General features: G+C 44.3%; 1 pseudogene; it reads right to left on the bottom strand.

The window, feature by feature from the left end:
- Positions 1–1,455: 1,455 nt before the first annotated feature.
- On the bottom strand, positions 1,456–5,545 carry LOC119431710 (uncharacterized; annotated as a pseudogene).
- Positions 5,546–7,878: the final 2,333 nt, after the last annotated feature.

The raw sequence follows: 7,878 nt of genomic DNA, 5'->3' as shown, positions 1-7,878 counted from the left end.
AGCATTATTGGTCATTATGGATGCCTGTGACAAGCTACAACAATCACTGAGTGGTTGTAGTGCCTGGCAGTGAGGTAATTGTAACTTTTTCAGATGGGTTTGCTCATACACCCGGATAAGCCTTGACTGTGTGGCAGCCCTGACGGCATGTTCTGCCTGTCTGGGGAAACATGCCTTTTGGAAATCAAGTGTCCCCACAAGTGTGAAGAAGCAGACATGTTCGACAGCTCGGGAGAGAGCATCCTAGACTACATCCAGGGAACAGGCAGCCACCGAAGACTGAAGACGACACACAGATATTTCACTCAAGTACAGATATTACTGTACTTGTTCAATGTACAAAAGTGCAATTTTTTGTATATTCCAGCAGGCAAAATGTCCATATTGAAGTCAGCAGGGATGATACCTTTCTTTACGAGAGTATCCCATCCCTTGAGAGATTTTATTTTACTTACCTTCTGCCTGCTGCAGCTGCAGCGAAATAAAGCATGTGCTCACTGAGATTTGTTTGTACTACTATACTTCGTGCGCAAAACACAATGAAAAAAAAGCATTTCACGTTTCTCACTTTTATTGCACAACCGAAGAAAATGCCTATATCCTAAAGGTACATAGTGGTATATGGTATTGACAATCTTAGAAAAAAAATTAAGAGTTAACATGTCATTTGTTCACTAGTTCTGCTGCTTCATGTGTACACAACACTGAAAGCAGTCACACTAGAAACATAAGTTGGCAAGTTAATGCAGCATTTGAGAAGCTGCACTAGAAGGGCATGCTTTTAGGAAATATTAGGCTAAACAAATTTCCTGATGAAGTCATCAAATTTGCAGGCACAAGTTGGAATCAGCTAGCGCAAAACAGGGGTAATTGGAGGTCACAGGGCCTTCGTCCTGCAGTGGACATAAAAATAGACTGATGATGATGATGACGACGATGAAGCTAAACAATAAGCTGCTGCTTGCTGGAACAGTTATTATTCTGAACTAAAACTAGAGCGCATCCAAAGCAGGTTGAAATGCAATCACATTCGGAGGCAATATGACAGACTTCAAAACATAAGTGCATAATGGCAATGACATCAAATACCAAAAATATCATGCAAAACAGGATTGCATAATATAAAAGTGGAAAAAATAAGAGTAAGTCACATGTACACAAAATTCACTGACAAGTAAAGGCAGGTGACTACGCAGAACTCACAAATGTTCCCAGTACACTACCTTTTTTTTCTTCTCTACTTCAAACAGCTCAACCCAGTCCCTTAAGTTTATACACACAAAAAACAAAAACAGGCTCTTTTTCCACTGTACAGCATCACACATCTATTTTCAACGCTTCAGAACATGCTCGGCTCACCTATTTCAAGCTCAAGTAAGTGACACAATGCAGCACGAGACAGAAGTTTGTTAATGGAACATCATATATGACCTAAGCTGCATGGAAATGGCACCAACAGTGTGCAAAAATTGGTCAACGCCTGTGTGCTCGGCGATATCAGTGCACTGTAAAGAACCGCAATGAAATAAGAACTAATCCGGAGCCCACCATTACGGTGTTTCTCAAAGACCACGTCCAATTTCGAAACAATAAAATGCAAATAGCTCGAACAAATAATGCAAAGTGAGTATCCATGGCAGATGAGACCCTTGGCAACACAGAGCAAAATAAGAAAGCTATGAAGGCGTCAGTCCACTAGCTAATGTTTCGCCAAGAGCACTTGTCGAAACCCCCGGCCAGCCTAGACGAAGACAAGTTCTATTATCGAAATGGTGGCTAGCGCACTGATGCTCCCCCATCAACTGTTCATTTCATTTTGTGTAATCCAGAGTGAGGCAAAGTCGATTGTTCATGATGCAGACACGATAAATGACTGTTGTTGTTCTTTGCGCTTAATTATTGGGAGCTGGAGGTTTGCTAGCACACAGCAGACATGAAAGACATCCGTCATGCATGGGATAAGCTGAGTTGGTACTTTGTTGTTCAAGACATTATATATTTTAATCCTCTGAATCATTCGTTCGACATGTATCCGCACTTGAGCGATATTGTAAGTGTCCTTAACCTCCTCTGGCGTAAACTGAGAGGCATGGGGAAATGGAGGCATAACAAGAACAGCATTCTGGTTTCCTAAAACTGTCTGGATGCCTGGAAATCCCTTATCGGCAAGAACTGTATCCCGAGGTTGAACAAGATCGAGGAAACCAGAATCAACTGTAATGTGGGCATCAGACAGTCTACCACCATAGGCTTTTGAACAAAAACAAATCATTCCTCCTGGTGTTACAGCCACTAAAAACTTCAGCGTATATGCGCCTTTGTAATTTGAGTACAAGACTCATTCTTGTTGCACAGTTGGTGGCTGCTCTGTACATATTTCTGTGCAGTCAATAATCATAGTGCAACTAGGATAATGCACCTTAAAGCTGTCTGGCATTGTGGCCTGAGTCACTCTTGATGGGGGGCGAAAAATCCATTGTTTAGTTGCCACGGCGAGCGTTTTGAGAACACTCTTGAAATGCCTTGATGCCGACGTTTCGCTTACCGAGAAGAGAGTAGCCAGTGATGAGTAGCTGATTCCCAGCTTTAACTTCAAAAGAAACAAAAGAAGCCTATTCTCAGCAGTGACATCACATTTTCGCTCTGAAGGTGGAAGCATGCTCAGAAGCATTGCAAACACTTCTTTGCTGACACTGCACAAGTCTTGCAATGCATTTGCAGATTTAGCGATGCTGTCGTAGCCGGAGAAGTAGCTGGTTCTGTGGTCAGAGCCACTATGCCTGCTACTGACCTCTGGCTTGTGTTGCACACTGTTGTCGCATGTCTCAAGATGTGTCACTTGAGTTTATGTCCCTGACTCACTAATGAAGCACATGAACACCGAGAAATTCTTGCTTGACACGCTTCTTTCTTCAGTTTGTGTTTCCTGCGTAAAATTGCAGTAAGAAAGAATAAATGCATCCATGTTGGGTTACAGTGGCAACCTCATTTTTATAAGTCATAACAGAAAACTTTATCGATGATAAAGAAACATTTCAAACTAGCCGCTCCAGAAAAACGCTGTCACATATTGTGCATCCAGTGCTGCACTGAAAAAATGAGAAGGGAATGAGCAATAAGAGTACAACACTGCTAACTTGCTGCCTATGCTACACAAGGAGGCGTAACTGAGCATGGTATAAGAGCGAAGAACATATTTAGCTGTACAATTTCAGGCATTCAACTTCAGTTGCCAAAATTTTCAGGAGCTTACCACGGATTTTACTGCAGTGCAAAGCTCAGCAGCGGCAGTGGACAGTAGATCCAAGCCCTCTGTCGAGCTCCACTCGTACAACAGGTCTGTACTAGTAGCTAGATCAACTGTGGCAAGGCTGCTGGTACCAATGGCTTCTGTCTCAGCTGTGTAGAGAGAAGCTGGTCCAGGGGAATCAGCTGATGCAGGAGTAGCTGGTGATGCAGATGACCCAGAGTGCCGCTGCTTCCACCTGCACGTTTAACAGAAGCTTGGATGTCACTGCTTCTTATAAACACACATGGATTTTATTTTGGGCACATCTACATGCATGCATTCACATTTATTTGTAGAGACAACCGCATTATGGCGAAGCTAAATGGGAAAAGATGTAACATATTGAAGAGTCGCAGCTTTTGATGCAAACGAGCCCAAGTAGCACATCAGAGAGAAGCTTACCTATTAAATCTAGCCAGCTGAGCAGTAGATGAAGTGGACCTCTTCTTGTACACGGTCGGGAATATTGTTGGTACATAACCTGGGTGGCTTTCAATTGTGCTTGTCTCGCCATTCACAAAATGTTTGGAACACACCCTCGAATCTCGATTAGGCTGCCAGCTAGAGGAGTCCTCAAAACTGAAATGAGTAAAACATGAGTAATTACCATCCATCTGATGCAACAAGTGTAGCAGTGTCAATCAATGAAAGGTTCATAATTAAAACAGCTGGACAACACGCTGCACTTTAAAAATTATTTGTCTAAGTATTTCTAACCTCACACACTTAATACACACTGTTTTCTCCCCTGCTTGAGTGCCGCAACAAATTTTCGTCATTTTAATGTACAGTAGATTATGGACTAATACAACATGAATGAATGAATGAATGAATAAATGAATGAATGAATGAACCTTTATTTGAAGAAGTGACTTGGCAGTCGAGGTGGTAGGGTCCCTTATTCCAGGAATAAATAACATTAATGAACAGCGCAAAGTGGTCTGCGGACAGGAAACGCTCATGATAGCACAGGACCCATGGCGTTTCTTGTCCGCCGGCGTCAACCACTACAACGCCGCGAAGATCATGTAACGTCGAAACAAAATAAAACACGACCATAACGGAGGGCGGCTTCCGGTGAACATGAAGTTTCTCATTCCTTGCGATGAACACGGCTACGAGTAGTTTCATTGTCATTCTCAAAAAGTTGTCGCAGTTTCACCTGAAAGGTGAAGCATCAATTGCGATAGCAAATTTGTAGAGAGATATACGGAGTAATGATATTAGCTTTATCAGCTGTATAAACTTGGACATGCAGCAGCACCGGCAACGCGCCGAACTGTTGTCGACGCCGTCGGCATTTTGCCCGCGTTCGCTCAAAATGCGTGCGGCGTTGGTGACTGTTGCCGGAGCCTCTGATATAAATAGGCACTTGGTGCCGCAGCTAAACGTCGCCTCCCTTCCCTCCCCCTTCCCCCCCTCCCCCACGGCCTCTCGCGCATCGGAAGAAGGCGCGTTTGCTCTACATATATGGTGATTGTAAAGGAGGAAAGAGACGCCTACTTCTGCAGCCCTTAAGGAAGCACGGCGCAGAACGCGCGTTTGTTCTCCGCCGTGCGTTCACTCCCCGTGAAAGAGCGCGTCCCTCGCGCCCTTTCACTCGCACATACAGCGTTCGGCGGCGCGCGGCCACGATTTCATCTCCATTGACGTCATACGGAACCTCACGGCGACGGCGACGGCGACGGCGACGGCGACGGCGACGCCGACGGCGACGGCGACGCCGACGGCAGAAATCTGCTTTTGAGTGTCCATATAATTGCTATCGCAATAAAAACAAATGCCACAAGACGGGAGAGAACAGTGCGTCGCAAACTAGTTCCAAATATCGTATTGCATGTCATTTATTTCGTCAGAAAAATTTCCGTAATTTTAAACCAAAAGTATGCAAGAATATTATCAACCTACAAACCGTGAAACATTGATCAAACAATAAACTGTGACATTACGCGACCGCCTCGTAAAAACTACCCGTTCACTGTTACCCGATTGCTGCTAACTGAAAAATGAACCTCGTCCTTGGCTGCTTTGGCAACGTGCATCGATTTCTGTTTACAAATAGGAATTCACTTACTTGACTCATCGCACGGCGATAATCCATTTTTGCCTTCGTGACTTCTCCCAAGGCTTTGACGGAAAACTGTACAGCCTCACCCCTGGCGTCCCTTCGCGACTGTGGCAGTCTTTGACAGAGCAGTACCTGCGCCCACTTTTCTTCTTCACAGGGGTGCGACCACACGGTTCTGATGACGCCATCGGATCTTAAACTACAGAAAACAGGCGCAAGTATTCCGGACGCGAAAGGCAAAAGCTCAAAAAGACCACGCTGTACCCGCGCTAAGCAATGGCAGCGAAGAAAGGCCCACGCGCGCGAACGCCTTCAAGCTTCTTGCTGGGGTCGCCAGATGGCGCGCCCTATTCTTCAAACTGCATTGCAGGGTGCCTATAGCGCGCAGGACAGGAGAAATGGTTGATAATCCCCTCTTGCGCTACTCTTCCTTGCGCCCATGATAAAGTTGCATTGCAGCTTTGCACATTCCCCCCCCCCCCCCCCCCATTATTTTCATGTGCGTGCGCACTAAAGCAGCACGCGATCAAAAAGAAAAACGAAAGACACAAGCCAGAGGCACATGCGCCTGCTACCTCCAATAAGCCGGGAAGCTTGCACCGAATTAATCTTGCCAGGGGATGTGTCATGCTGGTAGGAAGAGCCTAGCAGACGAAACTCGCGCTTCGAGTGAAATTGGTGTGCATGCACCACTCTTGCTGATCTCGTCGCTTTGCGTCGTTACAAGGCGCTTGCCGGTTGGCCAGTCGACGCTCGTGCGGTACTGTTAAACAATCGCTCGACAACACCTCTATCTCTCACCTGGAAGTTTGTGTCTTTCAAAAAGTTGCGCTTGAACTTAAGTGCTCCACCAAAAATGTTCTTTGCTCATCGTTGATCCTATTAGAGTAGCATAACGTACTGTAATAAAATGTTTCGTGAGCACTAGCAAATTCAAGTTCGCTAGCAACTTGGGGCGTCTTGGTCAGGGGCCTTGCCTGGTTTCAGCCACGGTAGTACTACACCTGTGTTAATATTGACACATGTACTTATTTCTTCTTTTTCTCGGGTACTGCATTTCACCCAATAACAGCTTAAGGTTATCCCTTCGCGCAAGAAGCGCTTGCATGATTGGAACTTAGTGGACTGTTACCGATGGTTTCGTACGTGTTTGTTGCCACCGAAGCTAGTGTAATTTGATTGTATGTGCGACGAAGATTTTGCAGTACTTTCTGGAAGACACGCGGGCACCAGTGATTACTCTGGAATCTTCGATGACTCATGTATAAAGGACGATGCGCTTGACCGGCAGATTAGATTTTCGACGATCGCCAACCGTATTCGCAGCTATAGTTGTGCTTTGAGTGCAGCCTATATTTCTGGGCACAGGTTCGCCCAATAAAGAGTTAGTTTCACCATTCACAGTTTTTCTACTGTGTTATTGACCGGCACTGCCACGTGACAATATACAGTAAGATCATTCTTACAGATTAAAATGATGGAATGTATTCTTTCAGTCAAGTGAGGTAAGTCACTTATCTAATAATCATTCATTTGTAGACCAGCATGGCATCTGGTGGAACTTCCGAAACGCAATTATTCCATATTTTCACTGTCTTACATTCTAGCACACATTCTAGTGTAGGCGTCTATAAGCTATATGTTGATTGTGTTAATGCCTTTGGGAAGGTACAGCAGAAATGCTTCTGCAATGGCCATCGAATGCAATGGCCATCAGAAATGCTGAAAGCAATGACCATCGATTCCTCTGTGATTACCTGGCAAGCAGCGTTTCTTTCAAGCCAATTTAAATATATATTGTTACGTGTTGTTGTAACAATATGTTGTTTCCCGGCACCTCCACCAAATAATGTTAGGTGTAGCTAATATACAAGCCTATTTACAATCTATTTACATATAGGCTAACGGTGGCCAACATGGCCACCTTATACCAATCGGGAACACGTCGTCCTCATCCTCTTCATTGCAGCCACACTGGGGCCGCTGTTCCGTATCAATGTTGTAAGCAATAGCAGAGCATCCTCTCATGTCCCAGTGCATTAAGGAGTTCCTCAGGCAATAATGCTTATTGTTTTGCCTATATTTACATCAATCATGATTGTGTGTTGTAAATAAAGTTCATGGTGCAATCGCATGTCGTGTAACGCATATCACTGTTTCGATTATTGCAATATTTATCGGTAAGTTCTATTTGACGGTACTTTGCCGTACAACGTGGACAAACAAATTTCATGGTGCACTATATGGCCTGTAAATATGAATACTTCGATAAGCAAGCACATAACTCCTTTGCTATCAGGAAAAAATCTCGGGGCTAGTATATCAATACTTGTATAAATATTTGGGTGTTCATGACACTTGTTTGTAATGCGATACTTAACAGCCAGCGAGCTCTCAACATGGGTTCGCTTCGCCGTCCTTAATGCCTCTCTTAACAGTAACAGTAAATAAGTTGCTTACAAAATTTTAATTAGCTCAGAGCTTGAATGACCATAGTATAAATTCTCCTTCAGTTACCTTG

This window comes from Dermacentor silvarum, chromosome 10, assembly GCF_013339745.2.
Source record: "Dermacentor silvarum isolate Dsil-2018 chromosome 10, BIME_Dsil_1.4, whole genome shotgun sequence".
In the NCBI taxonomy this organism is placed as follows: Eukaryota; Metazoa; Arthropoda; class Arachnida; order Ixodida; family Ixodidae; genus Dermacentor; species Dermacentor silvarum.
The sequence above is the reverse complement of the archived record's forward strand: the minus strand, read 5'-3'. Positions and strand labels throughout refer to the sequence as shown.